The sequence below is a fragment of the Podarcis erhardii genome, assembly GCF_964252035.2.
Source record: "Podarcis erhardii genome assembly, chromosome: 1".
Taxonomy (NCBI): Eukaryota; Metazoa; Chordata; class Lepidosauria; order Squamata; family Lacertidae; genus Podarcis; species Podarcis erhardii.
In genome coordinates, this window is record NC_138497.1 from 73,815,160 (window position 1) to 73,841,850 (window position 26,691).

A 26,691-nucleotide genomic window follows, 5' to 3' on the forward strand; every position below is an offset into this window, starting at 1 on the left:
AAAAAGGTTTAATAAGCTTCAGCGCTTGTGTTTATTTATAACAGCATTTTTCTTCAGAGAGTGTAGGAGCTGAAGAAAACCCCTTAGTACCCTCCTTTTTCAGAAACGTTTTCAAGAACCAAAATCTTTATTCTGAACACACACACACACTACTGTATACATACAAGAGTATTCTGGCATCCTCAGTTAATTCCTGCAGTATGCAGCATTAGTCATACTCAGACCCACTGAAATCAAAGTCCATTTATTTCAGTGGATCTATTCTGAGTGCTGTATGATGCATATGGGCTGTAACCCATATGGCTTCCAATTTTCCCTTCAGAGTATTGAGTCTTTCATGTTGCCTTTCGGTGACTGAAGAAAACAAGTACGTTGCCTGGGACACCCTCTTTGAAGACTGGTTCACATATTCCTTTCTTTTGACCCTTGAACTGGTCTTGACCAGAGATGCCAGGCACTGGGGTTGAGGATGAATTCCTGAGCTGGCTAGGCTTTGTGAACGCTTTCACAAAGAGTTAATAGAAGCTTTAATTCTCATCATCTATTAACTCAAAAGCGGGATATCTATTAAGCCTTGCAAATATGTACTACTCGAGCAATATACTCTGACAGTTAATCACCCTAAACCAAGAATTCAAATTAATGATCTATTTGGGTACTCGTTTTTGCTGTTGCTTGTGAGAAGCGCGGCTCATCTCAGGTGTTAGAAAGACTTTCTCTTACAGTTCAGATGGATGCCAAGGTCACAAGGATTCCCAAAGTGTGTCACAATTCAAGGTTTCTGATGCCTCTAAAGATCATTACACCAATTTCATCACCACACAGCTTTTGAGATGTCATGGAGCTCAGCACCTCCTTGGAAACACTATAGTTCTGAAGTTATTTATAAAGCCATCATGCTTTGTTGGAATGCAGTGGGTGACAACTCTATAAAAGTTGCTAAATCAGTTAAATGCCAGAACAAGACTTCTTTGAGGAGGTCTACCCTAGAAATCTGATTCTTGATCGTCTCTTTTTTATTTATAGGCGACTAAGGGAAGGTAACAACTCTGATACACACATATAAAACTGAAGTCATCCTTGCCTGAGCTACACCAGTTACGAGGATGGTAACCCTATTGACCACAGCACTGCCTCTAGGCCAACAAATAAGCTAATGGGTTTTATAGCCAAATAAATGTGAGACATCAATTTTCCTACAATTTCAAGGAAAGATTATTGCCTCCTCTACTATTTCATTAATTCTTTAAACAAAATATAAAATCCAGACTTTCCTAAAGTTTCAGGGCTGACACACTCATTCAAATCCCTGATGACATGAGCCCCATAGCACTATCAGGACCAGGATTGCCTTGTAGGCAAGGGTGCAAGAGGATGAAGAAACAGAAGGAGGGCCCAAATTGTGAGACTGCCTCTTTCCGTCCTGACTTCAGCCACTTTGGAAGGGAGAAAAGAGATGCCACCTCCCATCTTCTTGCAGAGCAGAGAGCCCCAGTGGAGGCTCGAAGGAGCAGCTGAGTAGAGAGGCAGAACAGAAGGTGGCAGCAACTGAACAGGAACCCAAAAAAGAGGGCACAGTCTTGTCACCTAGAACCAGGTACCGCCTCTGTAGATGGGAGAAGACCTACCCATCCCAATAGAGTGCACATTTGTAATCCAAACATTATTGCAAGTCATGCCTCATATTTAAAGGCTGGACAGGATGTGGAAACTTGTTGGGACATGTTCATTGCTTCCTTCGAGTTTTGAGCCTCTTGTCCTGCTGTTGAACTGTGACTCCTGCACCTGTACCATTATTTGCCTGGGTGAAGACGTATTTCTTACTTACAAGTAACAGCCTCTTCTCGTGTGTTTGGGGTGGGAACCAAGTCACCTACATGGAATAAACTTTCTTGTTTACATGGACGGTAAAAGTCACTCATAGGTTAGTGTTTGTATGTGTTCTCTCTAGATATATGTGTGGGTGTGCGTGTAAGAAAAAAAATGAGGTGTTGGTACTTCTATATTGTGCCCTGGGTACCAGCACAAAATGGCTGCCATGGGTAGCAAAAAAAGAGGTGTCGTATCAAAAACTAAATTTGTTTTAATTCCAGCTGTTATAACCTGGATCAGAACACTGTGACTAACTGAACATTTGGCCACAACTTAGTGATTTATTCACTGTACTACATGATAAAACAATTATAAATTAAGGCCTCTGGAAGGATGCAAACGCATCAAAAATCAGTTCCTTGTTGCAAACATAGAACACAGCTAACGCAAGAAACAACTGCAATCCTAGCAACATATATTTATAAAAAGTATCATTTAAATATGTGCTTAGGATGGGCTGTAAATCATGTAAAGTACAAGATGAGGGGTCATTTTAAAATGAAATGGAAAGCAATATGGAAAATGTCTGAAAGCAATAATCACTAAACAGAAATAACTTAATTTGGTGAAATTACACTGAGTGATATCCAACATTACTTAAGTCTTCTATGAGTGTAATTAATGTTGACTATCTCCAAAATGCTTAGGAGTAATCTACATTTTCCATTAAAAATGAGAGGGACATAAATCACATCACCCAGGAAATGCTATCATAATTAATCAGATCCTTAATGGGTTAACAAAAGGCCTGACATTTGAAAATATTATTCTGAATTCTGTTCCCAATAAAAGAGCCAGGAGAAGAAAAGGCTTGTTTTGCAGAAGACATACATACTGCGAGGAATATCTGGCAAACAAAACTGTGTTGTACAAATGTATGTGTACTATGTTCCTGTAATGCAGACAACTCTATATTTAGACTTGCCAAGGTGAGTCAAACTCATTCCCAAAGGAAAATTCTGCATGCAATGGAAGTAAAACGAAACATGAAAAGTGAAAATGACAGCAAGCAATCTGTCAAGCGAGACATTAGCTGAAACCTGCTGAAGACTGGCCTTGTAAATATGCACATTCCTCAGTTAAAGAAAGCCATGGCTGTATGTATGAGTGTGTGTAAAATTTCTACACTGCCCTTCATCCAAAGATCACAGGGCTGCTGCCAAAACCTAGAGTTCTAGTTATCCTCTTTCATACTGGACAGTCTGGTTATTACAAGTGCAGGCAGGGATGGTGTCCTCTTTGCCTCTATGGTAAACTGAATGGCTCAGACGTGGGGAGGGTCTGAGGTGACTGGCAGGTAGTGTTTCTTTATTTGTGTGTTTTAATAAATGGGCAAGCAGAGCTGTTGCACTGTGCAAATTAAAGGCCCAAATGTTTATTGGAACTTATGGAACATGATGACTTACCACTGCCTTCAGCTTCCAGGGAAAATGAAGAAAATAGGGTGCATTTATGGGCACCCTATTTTAATACGTTTGTGCTTATTTGTGTAGGAAGATAAACAAGTTCTAAGGCAAACAGCTATACTGTAATTTATATGCTTCAGTTTTGAGTTAGAAGGACTTCAGAAAATGTGGAAGATAAAAGACACATCTCTTGACTGTAAAATTAGTTGTATGTTTTCTTGTTTGGGATACTAAACACCACGAAGAAAAGTCCTCAAAAAGGAAAAGGGGGGTGAAACAGCTGCAATTCTGTGTCTATAAATCAAAAGAGGAAATTGTATACACAGAGGATTTGAAACAGGAAAGGGATTAAACCAGGGAGCAGATGATGGAAACTTCTGCAGTTTAGAAATAAGCAAAGAGTAGCTGCCAGCCACACAGTGGTATTCAAGCTATGCTGTGATCAGCACTTGAAAGAGGTCATCAGCCAACAGGAAACATGCTCTAAAATTATAGCTAAGAGCCTGAGATGCTCTGGCACCTTAACATATTGTACTAACATGACCCTGACTGGGCACTTACTTCTGAAAAGTTGCCACCCATAGCCAAGCAGATGATGTTTGTTTGCTTCAAGCAAAATTATTAGCTGTTCCATATTTATGCCATCCTGTTTGGAGGAGTGGAAGAGGTGCTGAATCTGGAAGATTTAATTTCACATCCCTTCTTGGCTATGAAGTTCACTGCGTACAAATGGGAAATACGTGGCCACTCGGAAATTTAACTCATAATGGGTTGGATCCAGGTGGGCCATTCAATGACCAGAGGCACTTCTATTCATGGAACACAAAGAGATCTGTTCAGGGCTTCCTCTCTACTGGAAGAAATGGTAAGTGGTCTTCCCTACTTCCTTGTTCCTCTGGAAGGCCTACCCCCACCCAGAAGCACACTGCTGCTCCAGAGGCCCCAACCCTCGTAAGCACCTTTTCAGAGGCAACTTTGGATTCAGTCCAGTGTTTCTGTCATATTTTCAATGTGAGGGCTTTCGTGGCTCTCCAGGTAATGGCCATAATCACAAGCCTATCAAATAATTAAGGGTATAATTTTTACAGGAGCACCATACTCCCAAGCCGCTCAACTGAATTCCCGCATTCAGATCAGAGGAGGACATTAGCTCATGCCCTTTGCATTTAACTGTATCCATTTTCCTCCCTAATTTAAAAGTATATCTGGGTGTAAAATCTCAGCATGAGATAATTACTGCTCTTGGCCTTTGATTTGGAGAGAATTAGGACATGCATTCATATGCCCTGTCTATTTCTAAGTTTATGATGGATTTTTCACCCAGAAAAAAATTCTTTAAAAGGCTGAATTAATAGATGCAAAAAGCATTCACTGTTTTTAGTAGGAGTCCTTGCAGAGACAGAATATGTGAAATGCCTGTGAAAGTTACTCCATTTCTTTAACTGCAGTTCTACCCTTTCCTCCACCCCTCTATTTAAAAGGATACATTCGTAGATAGTTTTAATCACCCGGCAATGCAATCCTGAGCATTAGTTGAATGCCATGACTCAGTGCTGGTTTTGGCCACTGAAGATCACGATCCAGCTCATTCAGCACTGCCATATAACAGAACAATTTCAGGTGGCATTTCACAGCCTACCACAAACATAGAAGGATTCAACAGCTCATCTACTTCACCTCTTTTTCTAAAACAGACTAGCTAAGAACTAAATCATCTGTGATAGGTGCTTGTTCAATTTCCCCCGCCCCTTGACTTTCCAAAGATTTCCATGGCTTCCCCTGTCAGCTTATTCCATTGCTGGGCTGCTCCTGAAAAGTTGTTCAGGCTGTTTAACCTAAATCTTGTAGTAGTCATGGGGGTGGGAGGAATGCACGAAAGCACAAATCAGTGACATCCATGGGAACTTGGAAAGCTGAGTGTTTATTGTGATGTGTGCATTTTGTTCAGCATTACAGAACATTTCTCAATATCCAATGTGTGATCGCATATAAATTGAACCTAATTTAGAGCACTTTGATGAACAGAGATATCACATATATCCATGAATTGTAGGTGGCTAATAGAATGGGCCTTTTGCCTCACCTTTCCCAAAGTTTGCTTCATTCACTTTTTGTTTTTGTTTTTTACTTCACCTATGGGAATCAAAGGAAAGAAAAGCCCTTTGGTTAAATACTGGACCTTGCAACCATAAATCTGGAAGCACAAGAAGCTTTAATATTAAACAGTAGGGGTTTGTGTGGGCCCCAAGATTCACCTTATATCTGTAGCTCTGCTTAAAAAAACCCAAACTGTTCTTGATTCTGAGTTGCTCTATGCTATCTGCCTGCTGCAATCTATAATTCAGGTTTCAGGTTTTTCTGCTCCCTCTCACCCAAATTAATACAACTCCAAGGCTTCAATCCATCTTAATCTGTCCTGATTATTGCATGTTCTAGATGCACAAATCCCACTAAGGTTCAATTGAGCTTACTCCTAGGTTAGTGTGCACAGGGGACTGATTCTTAAGGAATTAATTTGAGGCCACTAGGCTGTGGGAAACTGCAGAAAGCAGAGCAATCTATTTTCATATTTTAAATGATTTTATTTATTTATTTACTATTTCTGTTTTACAGGTAAAATCGTAAGGAAAAGCATGCAGTATTTTTCCTAAGCGCTTGGTTAAAAATAAAATAAAGCCTACTCTCACATTCTGCCCTTACAGCAGAATCACTGAGATAATTAACAGGATTTCTAAAATGCTACAGAACAATTTTAATTTCATTAATAATGTATTGGTCTTGACATTATTTGATTTTATAGCCCTCTTTCATCAACTAAAACAGCAACCTTCTAATCCGTACAGCAAGCTTGGCTAAATATCCACTGAATGGACACCTTTCCTTCAGCAGGTTCAGAGTCAGCCGACTGAGGAGAGGCCAAGAAGAGAAAAAGGTTATTAGCCTCAAACTCTTCCTGATACACCTGGCTGCCATTGTAGGAAGAAGGCTACTAGACAAGATGGACCTTTGGCCTGATGCAGTTTGGTCGCTCTTATATTCAGAGGGACTCTTCCCCCACCCCCAAACCATTTTTAAAAAAGGCTGCTTATTTCTGGTTTGTTGAGTGTGATTCTAGTAGCCTCATGACTCCAAGAACCCATGCAAGCTTTGAGCATCTTGGAAGACAGTACTTTCCAGAAATGTTTGAGTTTTAAACCATCACAGGAAATGTTGACTCCCATGACAAAATCTTGACAGGACATCCAGGTATCAGCATGAACAGGCTTGCTAATAATGTTGTTCTTTTCTCTTTAGGATTAATTTTGATGCAGTATGGAAATTCAAGCTGAGCCAATTCTCCAGGCTTTCTCAAGAAGAGAAATGCCAACATCCAGTGCCAACTAAATAATGAGAGGTCATATTAATACCTTCCCTCCCGATTTTCATTCTCCAAAGAAACCTAGGGAGGAGATCTCCTGCAGGAATCTATAAGCCTGTCTCTAATATACCTAGTGTAACTGGGATTCTTGAATCCGCCTATTAATCAAAATGCTGCTTCTCTGCACAGCAGGTTCAATAGCCTGGGCTGAACCTTTATGCCAACTCTAAAATGTAGAAATTACACCATGCTTTTCTTCAGACAAGAGTATCGAAATAAGAAAAAGATTTTCTGTGTACCACACTTTTCAACATATCATGCCCACATTATACAGCAGAGCCCTGTATAAAACCCTTATTTAGAAAGGTCCCAAATGACGTTTATATTTTGGTGTTCACCATTGTTCCATATGCCGTTCAAGGGAGACATTTCTAAGGTTTACTGTGCAGTTTCTAAAATCATAGACACAACTTACAACTTGCAGATGCCAATATTTCCTGACTGTGAAAAAAAATATTAGGATACTTCATACAAAAATATACATATAGTACCTAGATAGCTGAAGCCAGTCACAGGTCTGGACAACAAATATAGGAGCAAACCCAAAATTCTCAAGTAATCACCACTTTAGGGTTGAATCATTCAATGGAGAGCTAGAAGGCAGAAACTATCTGCTTGGCAATTCTATCTTTAACAATGCTTTCCACCCATTTTCCTGGAATAGATGTTAAGCTAGCCTACCTGTACTTTCCAGGAAACCCCACCTTTAGAAAAAACTGGTATTACATCAACCACTTTCCAGTCCTCATGTATGAAGGGTGATCTTAGGGACAAGTTAGAAGACCAGCAATTTCATATTTGAGCCCTGTCAGGTGCCCTTTCATACCCAACTACTGTATTTGTTGGTTTTTATGTTGTCCATAAGGTTTATAACTTAATTGTGTGTCACCACTATTTATCTAAGCTCCTCACTAGTTTGTGGAAGTTAGTTCAGGCTCTGGGATCTGCCTCATGTCTTTTGCTGTGAAGACAGGTGCAAAGAATTCATTCAGCTTCTCTGCAATCTCCTCATCCTCCCTTAGCACTTTTAACTCCCTTGTCATCCAAATGCCCAAATGCCTCCCTAGCTGGTCTTCTGCTACTAATGTATTTAAAGATCTGGTTGTTGTTGGTCTTCAGGTTTTTAGCAACATGCTCCTCAAATTCTTTTTTAGCATCCCTTATTGTCTTCTTGCTTCTTCTTCTTTTGCCAAAGTTTGTATTCCTTTTTGTCTTTTGGACAAGACATTCATTTTCTTTAGGAAGCCTTCTTGCCTCTAATAGCTTTACTTTGCTTGTTATCCACACTGTCATTGTCTTGCCCTGGTGGTACATTCCTTGATCTGTGACATACCTTCTAGCTAAGCTTCTAATATTTTAGTTTTAGACAACTCCCAAGCATTTTTGAGAAGGCGAAAGATTTATACGATCTGAAGAGAAACCAGAGTATTTTTGAGAGATTTGACCCTCTTGACTTTCAAAGACAAAAAAGCTCTCAAAACTGCTTAGGAGTTCTTTAAAGCCACAATATGATAATAATAATAATGATGATGATGATGATGCACAATGTCATTGGTGTTCATCGTGTTTTGCAGTTTGTATAACTCTGTTATATCTAGATCTATAGCACATAAAAGGTAAAGATAAAGGTACCCCTGACCGTGCTAACAGTCCAAATGTTGGCCAGGGGGAACGGGTTACAAAGAAAATAAGAAAGATAGAAGCAAAAGTAACAGGAGACAATTATAAGTAAGTATAGATACATATTTAGGTTTAATTTCAGTTGGGGGTAAGAATTAGGGTCTTAAGTCAAAGGCATCAAGGAAAAAGTGGGATATGAGAAGTAATATGAAGGGAAGGAAGAAGAGGTGGAACCATGCAAATATTTCAAGAAGTTCCAGGCATAGGAGTAAGCAAGAGACATTGTTTCATTCTGTCCTTTATGCAACTGTCCTCTGTAGCAAAAAAAAATCCACAAATGGTTTCCCCTCATTAACTTTGGAACTCATTTTCAGAGATCTTAATAGTAATAGCACTCCATAATCAATCATAGCAACAGAGTAGACTTGAATACCTGGATCATCTTTTTTATCCATCCTTATGCTCTGATGTTCTCACTTATTTTTTTTTCAAAAAATACAGGTGGATAGATAATAGATATGGATTTAAAGAAAAGGGATATGCATATCAGCTGCAGTCAAGAACCTGGTCTCAGGCACATCTAAATATAATGAGAAAAGCCTACTTCAGAGATTGCTTTACAATCTATTTCACCTTGTTCCTCTTCCCCTTGAAAATGGGTGCAGAGGTCACACAGGTATTCCAACTCTAAATGCAGAATTATGTCACAATCACACTGTATTTCCTCAGTATTCAAGTATTCGGTGAGTTTTATGGGTTTCTGCCCCCCCCCAAAAAAATTAATATGGGAGACAAAGCTGAAAAACAACTGTGTTCTGAATGTGCTCACCGAAATGCATTCTGATATCATTCCCCCACCCAGCAAATTAAAATTATAACATAACATAGCTTCCAATATCAATTATCAGATAACAATGCACATACAAGAAAACAACACATAAATGAACCATATGAAAACACGGAGCTGGAAATCAATCAAATAAATCAGATCAGCAATATGCAAGACCCCATCCAAATCCCAGTCACCTAATTCAACCAAGTGTATTGCGTGCATTACTTCTTCCAGTTAAGCAATAATTGTCTTTAATTATCATTTTGGGAGAATTCAGTTTTCATTCCAGAGCTGAGAGAACACATGTGAAATGTCCAGTTTTTGCCCACAGTCCATTAAAGGGTGTCAGACCATGAAGAAATCCATTGGCTTTGCTTTCCCTTTGGCCAGTTTCATATCAGTTTTTCTGCCATGGCAACAATCCAGATTCTATGAAGCTATGCTTCAAGCGTCAAAGTTTCTGCTAATTTCCAGCTTTTAGCTATCCATAGCCTTGCTGTCAAGAATAAAAATGATACTAGTGAACACAGTAAGTTCTCATTTTCCTACTCCCAGATGTTAAGGATTGCCAGCTGTGGTAAAAGTACTGCAATTTCTTTAAAAATCAAAGCTCAGTAAGATATTATTTTAGGGTAACTCTAATGCATATGTATATATGACCCTCTTACTCCACATATCCTTCAGAAATTGTATCCTTCCGATCCAAAAATATATGCCAATGATTGGCATATGCCCTTTCTGATATCTAACATCTTTACTGTTCCCTTCATAAACATTGGTGGCAACTGAGCCGGAATTCAAGATTTATATATAAACCTTTTGGTCTGATAGCACAGTCTTAAAGCCATACTGCATGTTGCAAAGTATTCTGCATTCTTGTTCCTCTCCCCGATGAAAATTGGTTCAGAGGTCAAGAGGATATATTATCTCAACACAGAGAACGGGGTCTTGACCTGAACATACATATCAAACTTCATTCCAATAATTCAACATTCAATTGCACTGATACAAACAAGCGACACCAACTAAATCTAAATTACATTCATATTCTGAGTTTGAATATGGAAGATAAATATAGGAGATAAACATTTAGAAAATAGAGAGATTCTGTCCAGATTGGTCCTTGCTGCTTACATTGCCCATCAGTTGTATTTGGGAAATGTCCTCATTCTCTGGCAAACACCTTACAGCAATGCACCTAGCAGTGAGATTCATCAAAAGAGACACTAATTCGTTGGTGATGTTCTATCCTGAGATGCATCAAAGCCCACAGGATGAACCATGGGCAATGTGAATTTTACAAGCCCTGTCACGAGAGCCAGTGCATAATCTAATGCCATTGCTTGTGACAGGAATGCTCTCGTCCCCTCTAATCCCACACGGCACCACCCTGAATACAGAGCTATGGGTTGGTAGAAATGGCCATTCTGGTAACGGTGGTTGAATGAGTACAAAAATGGAAACATCAGCATGCCCATAAAAAAATAAAAGGAGACACTACAAGGCTTTCACAAAATGCCAAAAAACAAAAGGCTACACAACAAGGATATAGTTACAAGGCTCTCATTAGGACTCTCTTAATATACGAGCGGGTGGCGCTGTGGGTAAAACCTCAGTGCCTAGGACTTGCCGATCGCATGGTCGGCGGTTCGAATCCCCGCGGCGGGGTGCGCTCCCATCATTCAGTCCCAGCGCCTGCCAACCTAGCAGTTCGAAAGCACCCCCGGGTGCAAGTAGATAAATAGGGACCGCTTACCAGCGGGAAGGTAAACGGCGTTTCGTGTGCTGCGCTGGCTCACCAGATGCAGCTTGCCACGCTGGCCACGTGACCCGGAAGTGTCTGCGGACAGCGCTGGCTCCCGGCCTATAGAGTGAGATGAGCGCACAACCCTAGAGTCTGGCAAGACTGGCCCGTATGGGCAGGGGTACCTTTACCTTTAATATACGAGCAGGCCTACAGAGACACATTTGTAATTCATAAATCACGGGTCTTTAATGCCAGAAAGGATCAATTTTCTTCCCTGTCTGAAGGGGGGGGGGAATCTTATTATGCATTTTAGATTTCTATCTGCTGAGTGCACCATTTTTTTCTGTGAGGCAACCAAGAAGAGAGAAACACCCAGAGCAGTTTCGCTCTGGATGCTAAACTCCTATATCTTTAATTCGTTAGGGAATTAAGCACATTAATTGGGTCTGGTGTAACCAGGCCCTAAGAAACTTCCTGAACTCCAATGTTAAGTAGCTCTTGACCATGCAGACTCCACTGCTATTATAGGAAAGACAGTAGAGCCACCAAGGAGGGACACATTAGAGCTGGGAGTCCAAGAACACCCTTGGTGGTGTAGTGTGGTGTAGTGGTTAAGAGCGGTAGTCTCGTAATCTGGGGAACCGGGTTCGCGTCTCCGCTCCTCCACATGCAGCTGCTGGGTGACCTTGGGCCAGTCACACTTCTTTGAAGTCTCTCAGCCCCACTCACCTCACAGAGTGTTTGTTGTGGGGGAGGAAGGGAAAGGAGAATGTTAGCCGCTTTGAGACTCCTGAAGGGGAGTGAAAGGCGGGATATCAAATCCAAACTCTTCTTCTTCTTCTTCTTCTTGCCTTAGTGCCAACTCCTGCTCTCCTGTTACCAAAGGACTAAAGCAGTCAAGTTGCCAAGGAGGAAAGGGCATTCTGTCCATTTTCAATCTTCCCAACAGTGGAACCTTTTCGCTATGAATCCCACACTATAAAATATAACACAACTACATTTTATTATATACGAAGATACTTCCACAGGGAAAAATTAGCAGAGGCAAATACCTTCAACTGGGACAGTACCACTTTGGGGGCAAATCACGCCTGAGCCTGCAAAAATGCCCTGCGATTTTTATTTTCAATTCTAGGGGAAATGGTTTGTAAAGGGTTTTCAGCGGCGGGGTTATGCACATACAGTGGTACCTCAGGTTAAGTACTTAATTCGTTCCGGAGGTCCGTTCTTAACCTGAAACTGTTCTTAACCTGAAACACCACTTTAGCTAATAGGGCCTCCTGCTGCTGCGCCGCCGCCGGAGCACGATTTCTGTTCTCAACCTGAAGCAAAGTTCTTAACATGAAGCACTATTTCTGGGTTAGCGGAGTCTGTAACCTGAAGCGTATGTAACCTGAAGCATATGTAACCCGAGGTACCACTGTATATGCAGAGTACACAGCAGTTTATTGTGTCTATGGGGGAGGGGGTAAAGCCTAGAGAAAGGCGACTCTTTAGTTATAGCTGTAAATACCAATTTGCGAATGAAAACTCCACTCCCTTGCATAGGCAAGGAGTCTTCAGTTGCAGGCAAAGATGGACCAAAGAAATGCTTATGGTTTTAGTTTTGCACTACAACCCTAAGGCATCAGAAGTCGGGGGGGGGCGTAAGAGGAGAGCATTCCTGCTGGAGCTTTTCATTACATGGATAATGAATGTGTGTGTTAGCACACGTTAACAGGAGAGTAGGCTGCTCTTGTATGGGTGCACTGAGCGGATCATGATTTGTCATGAATTCACAGTGCATATGATGAGTTAGAAGGGACAGGCTTGTAGGGTGGAAAGTGCTTGAGATTACTATATTTATAGTAAGCCAAGCTTGCAGTTTGCTTTTATCAAACCAGGCAAAGAGCTCTTTGAGGTGGAGATCTTTTTAGTGCTGTAAGAAAACAACATTTATACAAGTGCTGAGACACAAAAGGGGGGAGTAATTAAAATATAGTGTTGAAATGATAAAAAGTACATTTGTGCACAACTCACCTGCCTACCACAGCACACATCAGATCTATAAAGGTGGCGAGTTCAAAGGTGCAATTGATACTAGCCAAATCACATGCCTGAACTCCCTAGGATAGAGCAGCTGGCATGTTTTTAAACAGACCAGTCCATTGACCTGGATGGTAGGATTGTGTCAGATGTATTAAGTCTCCTGTACTTTGAAAACTAGCTTGATAGTGACTTGTAGCAAAGTTCTGAGTGTTAAATTATTTGGCAGATATAAGCTGACTCATGATTCAAGCCGTGTTAAGACAATTCTGTTCCTCCAGATTCCTCTTTCCTAAAATAGGGTTCCAGGGGCAAATGACATTTTAAAATGTGTTAGATGATTGTCAAAAAATAGCTGGCTACCATTGGTTTCAATTCTGTATGCAGTTGCCCCGATGTCCAGCCAACTTCCTTACATCTAGTGCAATTGTAAAACTGTGCAGAAAAAGTAAATGCAATTCAAACACATTACGTCATTTTGAAAGCTAATTCCAAGTGCCAGCGACCAAAACTTAATATCATAGTCACTGTTAAGTGATTCATCTGTGTTCCAAAATACTGTTCCTTGTGTCTATCTGCCTTGATTAACTGCTTGAAAAGTACATTTATAGGCCAGGAAGGAGAGAGATGGGAGCCCTGTTATAGGGCAAAACAGTGACAACACAGATTTTCAGACAGCCTGCTCAATCTTGTCAATTTCAAAGCAGTCTCTTAAAAGCTCATCTTTACAATATGATGATGACCCAAGCCTTTTATACCATCTGCCTCTCACACTGCTCAAAATGAGTCTTTAACCATTGTGTAAGATATATGAGTTGCATTAGATTTAAAAAGCAGGCTTCTATATACAGTAATGAAATTTCTCACATGCTGTAAAAAAGAAACTAGCCTTCATGGTCCAAAGAAGATGAAGGAAGAGGAAACCAACCAGTGCAATGAGAATCAAGATCTGCCTGCTATGTGCATTGCACACATTTTTCACATAGCTTTAAAAGAAATACTGCAACATCAACCAGGATTATATTGTTTTTACTTTTCATGAAAACCCAAAACAAGCATTTACCTAGCTTCTGCGTTGTTCCAAGTTTGAAAATGAAACCACAGTGCTTTCCCAATGATGATTTCACAATGAAAAATTCAAACATTGATCACATGATGATACTTAATCTGGTTTCTCCACTTCGGAGCTGCCTTGTTAAAAGAGGAAACAAGCCCCTTGAGAGGAGGGGGAAGACTGCTCATTTATCAGTCTGTACTACCGTGCATCCCCTGACCTATTTTATTACTAAAAATAGCCCTTCTTAGGTCACTACTGCAAATTGAATTCTGCTGCTTCATTGCCCACTGCAGTCTCACTGAGCTGCCCGCACACAAAGCATTAAGAAGGTTAACCCATCTGTTGCCATCTGTGTCTGATCCTTCAGGAAAGGTGAGAAATTAGAAGCACATTACCTGATATACTTGCTTTGGGTGTGCACGCTCATTTAAAATATTTTTGAAATTGTGGGCTGCATGTGATGTGCTTGTTGGAGACTCTTGCTTTATTTCATTTTCACCCCACATTTTAAATTGAAAGGATTGTCAAAGCAGTGTGTGCAATTTAACAAAGTACAATAAAATGACTAGTTTAAGACCACTGAAATAACTGATTTCAGTCAAAACAAAACAACACACACTGTAAAAGAACAGAAAAAGGTTTTGAAGTGTCCCTAACAGCAATTAACCAGGCCCTATGAAGTCACTACAACAGAAAAATGTCCCTCCAAGCCCCTTAAAAATAGTAGACTTTGAAAACTCAAATAGGCAGAGGAATTCCACGATGAAGGGACCACTACTGGCATGGAGTTCAGGCATCCTCAAAAAGTTGGTTTTAAGACTCCAAGGAACTGCATGCAAGCCCATGAAAATTCCTGGAGGACAAGGGGAAGGTTGCGAGCTGGGAAAGAGGAGGGAATTGTTAGCATCAATCCATTCACTGTCACTTCATCAGTCCAAATCCCTCTTGGAAAAATCATGATGTCCTTCCAGGCTGGGGAGAGCCGAAATGGAAACCCCTGCAGCCTGGAAGCTGAGAAATGTCCACATTGCCCTTCCCATCCTGCAGCACCATCTTTGAACATTTTGAGGTGCCATAGCGTCCTCAGACAACAACTCCTAAAAGGACATGCTCAGAGACTCTCCTCAAGTTCATAGTCTCTGCTGAAATGTTGTAGTAGAGTCCCTAAGCAAGCCCTAGATATCTATGGCTAAAAGAAGCTGCCCAGCTTCTTTCAGAAAAAAGAATGTCATCAAAAAGGGCACCAAAACAGGCCACGGATTTGCATAAAATTTGTATGTACTGATTTATGTACAAACAATTTTGTATGTACAAAATTGTACATACAATCCATGGAGATCAGGCAAGCACTGACAATGAGGTGCTTTTATGTTGTAAGCCACCCTGAAGTCAGCAGATGAAGGGTGGTATACACATTATTACTATTATTATTATTATTATTATTATTATTATTATTATTATTATTATTATTATTACTATTATTATTATTTAAAAAATCCTTCCAGTAGCACCTTAGATACCAACTAAGTTTCTTATTGGTATGAGATTTCATGTGCTTGCATACGTCTTCAGATACCAATAACAAACTCATACCAATAACAAACTTTGTTGGTCTCTAAGGTGCTACTGGAAGGATTTTTTTTATTTTGTTTCGACTACGGCAGACGAACACGGCTACCTACCTACCTATTATTATTATTATTATTATTATTATTATTATTATTAGTGTTCAGGGGCAGGCAGTACAATCCTATGCATGTCTGCATGTCTCCTCAGAAGTAAACCCTATTCAGTTGAACAGGGCTTATTCCCAGGTAAATGAGTATAGGATTGCAGCCTTAAAATAGAAGCACATGCTCATTTTAATTTCTGAGGGAATTCTAAACGTCTAAGGGAAATTACATTCACCTGAGTATTGTGAGCTGAGCAAATTCACATTTCAAAGTAGTTAATTACTAACTTCAGAAATATCACAAGGGAAGACCTCTCTATGCAATTGCGGTAGGAATTGTGGGTACATTTCCAGGTCTGATGTAAACCACTGTAGATCTCCCTGATTCTCTTAGCAATGTGTCAAAAAGCAAGCCATTTTAAGAATCATTGTGTCAAGGAAATGTTATTAAATAGAGTACCAAAACTTTTTTTTTTTTTTTTAGGATACTTAATTGTCAATCAGACACTGCAAAAGCTAGCAGGAATTTTCTAGAAACAGCCTTATAAAAAGTTGATATTTTCATGTAGCTGCCATATTCAATGTTACATATTTGCATTATAGCAGCATTCATAGGCCAATCACAATGGGGCACTACTCTATACCTTTCCTGAAGAGATTACTATGTGAAAGACAAGATAACAACAGGTGAGTAGAAAAAAGCAGCACAACTCCACACATGAGATCAAACAAGAAATAACAAAGAGAACCAGCCTGAAGATGGTTCAAACATGGGAACGATGGATTTGCAGTGCAATTTTCTTTCCAATGACTGATTTTTAACAGTACTAGTTTCTGTTGGCAACTGAAGTTGGCAACCCAATGGAACACACACACACCTGAAAAAACCCACCAGCTCTCATTTGTGTACATTTTCCCACTTCTGTTCTTAAAATGACTGCGGGATCAAATTGTTCATTAATTGTGAAAACAGCTGGAAAAGTACAAGTGTAAGTTAAACCAAAGTCACTGACCTTTGTTTCAAGGTCCTCATGAAGCCGGAATGCCCATGGCATGAAAACCACACAATAAATCTACCATTACACATCAAACCTGTGCAAATGCCTTTAAATGGTCTTCATATTAGTATGAAAGAATATTTTAACCTTCAGCTAAGTTCCACTTGACAGATGATTAATATCTGGATTTACCCAGAGTGACCCTGGGCTGCAAAGTCAAAAGGTGTTGGGGGGGGGCAGACATTGCTTAATGTGAGAATAAGGTCACTTAAGACTTCAGTGGTGGTGTTTATTTTGCAAAATAAAAATAAAAATCGTGGATGTCTTAAGGGAAAATGAGCAATCTGCTCTTCTTGATTTTAGGCCAGCAATATACTGAGTGCCTTGCCATGTGGAAGGTAGCTCAGGTCACCATGTGTCAGCTGTGTTCTTCACAGCTTGTACATTAAGCTTTGTGGTTTATGGAGGAATCCAACTGTGAGAAGGTATTGCTTTATCAGGAAAACCAGGAAAACATTACGAAGTCTTTTCAGAGAAAAAGAAGTTAAGATTAAAGATCTCAGACACTTCAACACCACTTTCTATTGCATTCTGCCTTCTGGGATATCACCAAGTGTTGCTCACATAATTACTTCTGTAGGTTTTGGGGTTTTTTAAACATAGTGGATTAGCTGACATCCCAGCAACAGAAATAGAAAGGCCTAGCAAAATTGCTACCTGTGGATCAGCAATTTACAGGTACTCCCATTTCCCAAGGTATGTATGATTATGTCTATCTTTCATAAATATGTTTAAAAGCATTCTTTTGAACAGCACAAGTCCTGAACAGGAAGCACTTAATAACTCTGTAGCCATCTGGGTTATCAAACAGCCCACTCTACTAAGCCATAACTAAATTGTCTGTTAAAATCAATTAAGATAAAAGCTCTTTGAATATCTCAATGGCTGTGATTTTCTGTTAAGTCAAAAATAAGATTTCTCCCCCATCCTTCTCAGTCCTGGAATACAGCAGCCTTACCTCACATGCCACAAGTGACCAACATCCCCTGAATGAGCTGGTTTTAACATCTGAAACATAGCAGCATGGCTCCAGACTAATCTTGACAAAAGATACTGAGTTACAAATGAATACAAAATGCCAACAAACAAGTTAAACCAGAGGCCTCACTTTCTTAACCAATAGGGAAGGCTAGTTATTGTGAATCCCCACAGGGCCCAAAGAATGCAACTTTGGTCCAGTGTGAGAGCCAGTGTGGTGTAGTGGTTAAGAGTGGTAGTCTTGTAATCTGGGGAACCGGGTTCGCATCTCCGCTCCTCCACACGCAGCTGCTGGGTGACCTTGGGCTAGTCACACTTCTTTGAAGTCTCTCAGCCCCACTCACCTCACAGAGTGTTTGTTGTGGGGGAGGAAGGGAAAGGAGAATATGTTAGCCACTTTGAGACTCCTTCGAGTAGTGATAAAGCAGGATATCAAATCCAAACTTCTTTTTTTTCAGGGGAAAAATCTTCTTCACATTCCTGCCCCCCAAATATATAATGAACAAACTTTGTGAAAAACTGGTGCCCACAGTCCACAGCCTCTACATCTCTATTCTCTATCCTGACCATTTTAAATTCTGGCCAGTCCTCGGAAAACAACAATCTTACCTCATGTGCCACAAGTGACCAACATCCCCATTAATACTGGGTAGGTTGAATAAGCTGGTACGTTTGGTTCTTGTACTTGTTTTTATTATGTACTTTGTGGGTTTTTTCTGTATATTATGCTATGAACCGGCCTGAGATCTTCAGATGAAGGGCGGTATAATAATAATAATGCATAAAATATTTACCGTGGCTGCTTCAGACTTTTACTTATAAGTAATACATGCCAGTTCAAAAGATTTATGTGCTCTTCTTTCCTCTTACTTTAAAAAAGACTACCTTTCTGAAACTCAACACAGTAATAATAATAATAATAATTTTATCATTTATACCCACCCAGCCATTCTTAGCCACTAATTGAGACATTAACTACTGTTCTGACCAAATCTGAAGATCCCCCCCCCCATATAAATACATATTCCACTTAGAACTGTCATCCTTAGACTCAGAAGTGTCATAGAAGGGACACATTTTCAGCTGCAGCACTCTCAGGATCCTTGAAAGCTACTGGACAGTATTTTAAGCATCCGATTGGTTGTATACTTTGCTAACAGTAAGGTCACTTTGCCACTCCTCTTTTAAAAATGCCAACTTTTGATATTGTGCTAAGTAAGACACAAATGCAGTTTCACACAAAAACTCCTCTCATAGAGAAATCCAAACCCTCAATCTACCCAGTTCTGCTTCTCCAGCCTCCATCACTGGGGAATCCCCATTACTGATAGGGAAGCTCTACTGGAAAGGAGTGCCCCATTGTACCCACCCAAATGGTGGGTGGAAGCAGTGCCGGATTTACGTATAAGCTAAACAAGCTATAGCTTAGGGCCCCACTCTCTTGGGGGGCCCCCAAAAAATTAAAGGGGGGGGACTGGATGTACATTTCCAAAATATAAGATAAAAAAACAAATAAAATAAAACCTACATACAGCAACAGTGTTTTGTGTTGCGTGGACTCCTACAATGTAAATAATGCTAGCTTTTTGTTATGTGCAAATGGCTTTAGATACCTATTAGGCCCATAAATTACCATATAGCATATATTCAACACAAAAATCAGCGACAATATGTTGTTGACAAAGGACAGCTGTACATATAAAGGGCCTCATTACCTTCAGTAGCTTACGGCCTCATCAAACCTGAATCCGGCCCTGGGTGGAAGCTACCACCATCAACAGCCAGCAGAAAACCCCAAAACAGAGCACGACTCTATGTGCAGAGCAAGTCTCTGTGTATGGATCCTGTGCAGACCCTGCTGCCATCACACAATGAAAACTGCTCCCACCTGAGAGCAGTTGGTATCATTCCATCAAGTTCTGCCACGGCTGGCCAGGAATTAGAATTCCAGCCTTAATACTGAATGGAGTAGCATTGAATATTTTACCCCACTGCGTTGAGCAACAGTCCAGTCACTTCTGGCATTTACAAAATAAATGTATAGGTCACTGAAAAGCGACCTTTTACCACTTGGATCAAGATACTTGGGGAGTTGTGGCAATGTAAGCAATTCAATTTCCCTTGAGATGACGTGACAGATGAGTTGTCCTGCTGGGTTTGACAGATTGCCATATCTGAAAGAAGCTTTCCTCCAGGTAAGACTAGCAGGGACTGCGGCAGTTGCTTTTCCACTGCAGCATGGAGAGCTATCTCAAGCTAGCCAACACTTATATTGCATTCCAGGTACTTTTCTGTTTTTCAAAGAACCACAGCCCAGGTTTTGTAACCATTTGTAACCCCTTTCATTCCTTCTATTTTTATCATACTTTGTTGTTCCGAACAAACTCAGTAATGATTACAGTGAACTGGAGCGCACTGTAGGTTCAAAGGCCTTACTTATCCACAGGCCACTGATTCTTTTGTATATACCAGCCTAGAAAATCCCATATATACTTCCATTCCTTTGGACTTCTGTTGACTTCAGACTTTTGAATGTCAGAGCAAAGAGCAGAATACAGCACTTCCATTTTCAAATAAATACTTCCTAAGAGAAACTTGGTGTAATGTCCTGGGCACACCCAGCCCAATGAGGACAAGTATTTGGAAGTTTATTTCTTTACTGGCAAAGCACTTGACTACATCAGCTCCGAAGGTGGAGAAGTTGTACACACCACCTCTGGTAACCAGCTGCCTAGGTGATCTACCTCTACAGTCCTGCGCTCAGTGGCGAAGCTACCTGCTCCAGCACCAGGAGTGGCGTACATCCGGGGGAATGGCTGGCACGCATCCCTGGGGGCATGGCACGCCACCCGCGGGGGCATGGCGCGCGTCAGGGGTGCACAGCAAGCGGCGAGCATTCCCAGAGTGGGCATGATGTCACCCCCCCCAGATGGCACCCGGGGCACGCCGCCCCCCCCACCTTCATCCGCCAGTCCCTGTGCTCTGACCCAGACAGTTGGGGCAACAGCGTGACCCCTTTCAGCTTACTTAAACCCCTCTGTCTGACACAGTACGTGCAAGCACCCTATAACTCCTGAGTGGCAGTGCCAGTTGCTTCTGTCACTTTAAGCCCCCCCCCCCCCCGTGTGTAGAGACAGTGGAGGGGTGGACAGAAGAGATTCCAGAGGCATAGCTATCTCTGGGACTGATGCAATGTCTTCTGCCTCTAAGACTCCCTGCAACTCTTCTCCCATCTCCTCCACCCCACCCCACCCATCTCAGACTGCCTGGTCTTTTCCCCTTGACTGCCCTCGGCCACCAACTCAGCACCTGCCTCAGAAGCCCACAAATTGCTGGCCTCTTCCCCTGGATCTTTCTGTTGCTCCCCTGCCTGAATATCCCCCGCTCCTCCTCAGACTCCTGCCTGTCCCTGACATGCAGTCTGTAAAAAGACTTTTATTTTTAGAGCATTATAATCCAGCTGAATTTTCTGTGCCAAATTGTAATGACAGAAGTAGGAGACCAAAGGAGGATGCAGAGAGGCTCATAAAAACCTAATTCTCTGATGGGAAAATCAAAGTGATGTTAATTAACATCGGAGTTACCCTCTGGAATAAAATAATAATTGGGACACAAAAAGGAACACTTAATGTTCGAAGAAACCAGCGAATATAAAATGAAAGACCAATTACAGCATGTGAGGGTCCAATTAGGTTTTTGTTTTGTTTTTGTTTTTTTCAGAAGGGTAGCAATGTTAGTTGGGGGGGGGGAGTCTTGTGGTATCCTAAAGATTAATTCTTTTGTCAACTAGAGTCCTCTTTGTCAGATACATGAAGTGTTATCCTGAGTTAGTAGGTAGTGAGCATCTGCTTTAGAGAAAAGTTCCCAAACTGAAGTCTGTGGACCACCAGTGGTCCATGAGATCCACTCAGGTGATCCACGGTTTACCTGTGGATGAAAACTGAAGTAGATATTCATATTAATTCTTAACTGTACTTTTATTACTTTTTTTATTTCTTCTCTTACTTCACTAGATGAGCCCGAGTTCTATGCAGGTATGCACTGCCAGGTGATTACATTTGCAGGTAGGCCCCCCATGTAACTTAGAAGCTTGTGCAATTAGGATTTTAAATGGCATGGGGAGCCACCACACATAGAGCAGGCTCCCACCTCAAGAGTTTCCTCTCCATGAAGATCAATGAGGCCAGGGCCAGTGAATGCAGCTCTTCCTCTTCATCACATGATTCATCACATGATTGTAATTAGGTGAGGGAAGTATGCAAATAAGTCTCTAGTGTTATAAGAGGGGGAGAAAAAACTACCCATCTTCTCCATACTATGCCTAATTATATAAACCTCCATCAAATAATCTACTTGGTTCAGGATGGGGGTGGGTTAGGGAGAAGTGTTACATAATAGGCCAACGCACAAAAAGCTTAATCAGTCATGTTCCAGCTCCTCAGCAACTTCCATCAAAAGCTGAAAAACTGAACTGACGTCTGAGTGACACTAAGACCATCATTCCACTCACAAATGACAGGCACCACAAGATTTTGCTACAGGGGGAAAGCACATTGGTACATCTGTCTCATCTGTCTCTTATAACTAGCTGGTAATGGTATCCCATCACTGTCAAAACACTGACAAATAGGGTGTGGTACTGATGAGGAACCAGAGGGCACTGGACATTTTTGAATGCAAGCTTGTCAACTGCATGTTGCTGGCTTATTTTATCACGGCTTATATCCACAAAGATATATTTATGGGTATCTGGTCTGTGATGGCTAACTGAGAAGACTCTCCAAAGAAGGCACAAGTTGTGGCACTTAATATTCCCTGCCCTCATCTGAAAGGAAGCTAGGGCATTTCACTAGACACAGAATTTCTGCTGAGTCAATGCCTGCCCATTGTCAGAACTGTAAAGCACTTCTTATCTTATTTTTTATTTTTTTAAAAAGGTAAATAATGACAGGCAGTTATTTTAACTTCCCCAAAAAATTTCTACCACAAAGCAAAACTGGTACAGGATGTCATGCTTACACCAACACCTACATATATATCTTTACTCAAGACTCCTGGGATCCCTTCTCCTACTACTGTAGAGGTTTCATATTCTTGGTCTGGGGGTGGTGGAAAGAACTATATTTTGAGAAGTGTTGAAGCAACATGAGCTCAAAAAAGTTTATTCTGAGAGGATAGGTGATATGAGTAGAGCAGAAAGATAAAGATGTTCATCTTTAGACTATATTAAATAACGTGAATAAATTAAAGTGTGTGCTTTCCATTGAGTTATATAAATACAGTGGTACCTCGGGTTACATATGCTTCAGGTTACATACGCTTCAGGTTACAGACTCCGCTAACCCAGAAATAGTACCTCGGGTTAAGAACTTTTCTTCAGGATGAGAACAGAAATCGTACTCCAGCAGCGTGGCAGCAGTGGGAGACCCCATTAGCTAAAATAGTACCTCAGGTTAAGAATAGTTTCAGGTTAAGAACGGACCTCCGGAACAAATTAAGTACTTAACCCGAGGTACCACTGTAGAGATTTAGCAAAGGAGCACATTCTTGTTTCCTATTCCCCCTGCAGTATGAACTACTATGAAACAATTTTATCGGCTGGTAATATAGAGGATTTTCTATCTGATACATTTTTGCAAGGTGTACTTCTGTAATGAGTTTAAAATAGCTTAATCAAGCAGATTTTTTAGAGTTCTGAAGTCAAACAGAAAATTAAATATTGGCATTTAATAGATAATAGATAGATAATTCTGTTGGCAGCTGGGAAATTACATTACAGAAATGGAGAACAAAACATTTTTTAAAATATATATATGGTTGGGAAACTGCCTGAAATAGGCAAAAACCACAATTCATTAAAATGAATGCATTGAAATCAGTTCATTTTATATTTCTGCATATTTCATAAACATATAAGCAAATATGCATTTTATATAAAGTCATGTCCTGGTTAATATGACTGCTAAGAATGTGAACTTATTTAAAGATAATTATGAAAAATGTTGGACGGAAGTGAAAAAGGATTTAGAAATATGGACAAATTTGAAGTTATCATTGCTAGGCCGAATTGCTGCGATAAAAATGAATGTACTGCCAAGGATGTTGTTTTTGTTTCAAACATTGCAAATTTTGGACGAAATGGAATGTTTCAAGAAGTGGCAGAAAGATATTTCTAGATTTGTCTGGCAGGGCAAGAAGCCCCAAATAAAATTTAAAATACTAACTGATGCTAAAGAAAGAGGTGGATTTGCCCTGCCAGACCTTAAGCTTTATTATGAGTCAGCCACATTTTGTTGGCTGAAGGAATGGCTACTTCTTGAAAACACTGATCTATTGGATTTGGAAGGGTTTAATAATGTATTTGGTTGGCATGCATATTTGTGGTATGAAAAGGCCAAAGCACACAAAGCGTTTAAAAACCATATTGTCAGAAAAGCACTGTTTAATGTCTGGATAATATATTAGGATTTGCTTGAAAACTAAACTCCAAGGTGGTTGTCACCAATGGAAGCAAAGGCTCTGAAAAAGCTCAATATGGAGGCCAATTGGCCGAAATATTGGGAAATATTGGAACAAGAAGGAGACAGATTAAAGCTGCAGAGTTTTGAAAAACTAAAAAACAAAGTACGAGATTGGCTTCATTATTATCAAATAATGGAGGCTTATAATTTGGATAAGAAAATTGGCTTTCAGGTGGAGAAATCAAAATTGGAAACAGAATTGTTAGATCCTAAAACTAAGAACTTGTCAAGAATGTATAACTTGCTGTTGAAATGGAATACTCAAGATGAAATGGTGAAATCTGCTATGATAAATGGGCACAAGATGTTGGACATAACATTATGATAGCTGATTGGGAACAGTTGTGGACCACAGGTATCAAGTTCGCGGCATGTAATGCCTTAAGAGAGAATATAATGAAAATGATATACAGGTGGTACATAACACCAGTCAAGCTTACAAAAATCTATCATTTGCCCGATAATAAATGTTGGAAATGTAAAGAGACTGAAGGTACATTCTTTCACCTTTGGTGGACGTGCCCAAGGATTAAGACCTTCTGGGAGATGATCTGTAATGAAATGAAAAAGGTATTTAAATATACCTTTCTGAAGAAACCAGAGGCCTTTCTCCTGGGCATGGTCGGCCAATTGGTGCCAAAGAAGGATAGAACTTTTTTTATGTATGCAACAACAGCAGCAAGAATACTTATCGCAAAGTATTGGAAGACACAAGATTTACCCACCCGGGAAATGACTGGCAGAATCCGAGACCAAGGTGAAGAGTTGGTGGAAGAAGATTGGAAAAAATTTAAAGTTTATTTACAGAAATATTGCAAAATTAAGGAATGTTAGAAGGATGTTGGAATGAAGTAATGTGGTTTTAGCAGAAATGATATAAAGGATTAGGTAAAAATTGATTTTTTTAATTGGAGAAAGACGAGAATGTAAAATTACAGTATATTAAGATAAATTATTAGGCTAAAAACAAAGTTAGAAAGGATTTGCTGAAATATCTAATTGAACTAGAATACAAAAAAGGGAGGTGTGAGGAGGTCAAGGAAATAAGCAAAGGAAAGAAAGTTATGTAAAAGTTTGAGCTGGGTTTTTTTCCTCTTTTTTCTTTTTTCGAATTGTTTTTATTTTTTGTATTTTTTATTTTCCTTTTTTGTTTTTTTTAATTCTCTCTTTGTAATCTTTAAAATTTGAATAAATATTATTTTTTTAAAAAAAGTCATGTCCTAAGAGGGAAAGCCCAGTGCAACAGGCAAATAATATTAGGACCAAATTGGGGAGGGAGGACTCATCTTAACAAAAACAATCTTAAGGCAATGACAGGTGAAATTTCCCTGCACAAACATACTCACGTAAGGAAAAAGTGTACCCATGTACACTGCTTCTTTGTTTTACCAAGTGTGTATATGTTTCAAAGCCACAGTACACATCAGATTTCATAGATGTGCGTATGTAGCAATAGAGAAAACCAAATTTCACTTATGAAAATATACACAGGTTGTATAAGCATATCATATGTAAAGTAGCGGTCAACTAAGTATAGTGAAAATTAAGTAGGGTGGCACATAGTTATAAGGGTCCTATTAGAACTGTGTCAGCCCTGTAATGAAAGCCACTTAATGAAAGTTAGTAAGATGCAAAATGAGACATAGTCCCCTGCAATTTTGAGCAAGTTATATAGCACAAAACTATCAATGGCTCCTAAGCGTGATGACTACTTTCTACCCTCCACTGTTGGAGGCAGTATGCTTCTGAATCCCTGTTTCTGTATGCAGTTGTTGCACTCATGTCCTGCTTGCAGTCTTCCCACAGCCATCTGGCTGGCCACCGAAAGAACAGGATGCTGGGCTAGATAGTCCTTCGACCTGATCTGAGCAGTCTCTTATGTTCTTATTCTATCATCTTTCAATAACCTACAGAACGAGTCAAAGATTTATGACTCACAGAATAGCCCAAAAGCCCTGAACAGATTGCCAGTCATAACCCCTTATTAGGTTCCCGCAAACTCCATTCTCTGGGTCTGAGTCACTGGATAGACCTGTGTCCTTCACTCTCTCACCTCTAAGGGACAGGCCCATTTCCCATAGCCGGAAGATACCGTGGTAATATAGCTTCCAACACCAGCAAACAGCAATGTGATGGGAAGAGGACAGCATGTTCCAAGCATCCTGAAAGACTCATTAAATAAGTGTCTCTGACTTAACCTATATAAAACTTCAGATTAAATTACTCTGATGGTCTGCTCCCAGGCTTATTCTATGATTCACTGAAATGCACAGATTTGTACTGCTGGTGGTTGCTGTATTAGCAGGACTTACAGGCATTTGGGAAGGCGGAAACCACCAAGGCTAATCTTGTTACTGAGTTTCCCTCAACTACTAGCTCCCGTTAGCTTCCCATTGAAAATCTAGATTGCTTCCAATATAAAGGCCCTTCAAAAATGATGGGTTTCCTATAGGGGAATAACTCTGGTATAACAAAAATAGCAACA

The 26,691-nt window shown here is 40.2% G+C and overlaps 1 protein-coding gene and 1 long non-coding RNA gene across 4 annotated transcripts in view; one reads left to right on the forward strand and one right to left on the reverse strand.

The window, feature by feature from the left end:
• SERGEF (secretion regulating guanine nucleotide exchange factor) overlaps window positions 1-26,691 on the reverse strand; it is a 102,064-nt gene that overhangs the window by 11,693 nt on the left and 63,680 nt on the right. The gene's annotated exons all lie outside the window — the stretch shown is intronic.
• Window positions 5,898-8,800, forward strand: LOC309331073. Its single transcript, XR_014151722.1, has 2 exons — window positions 5,898-7,028; window positions 8,542-8,800. It is a non-coding gene; the product is annotated as an uncharacterized lncRNA (long non-coding RNA).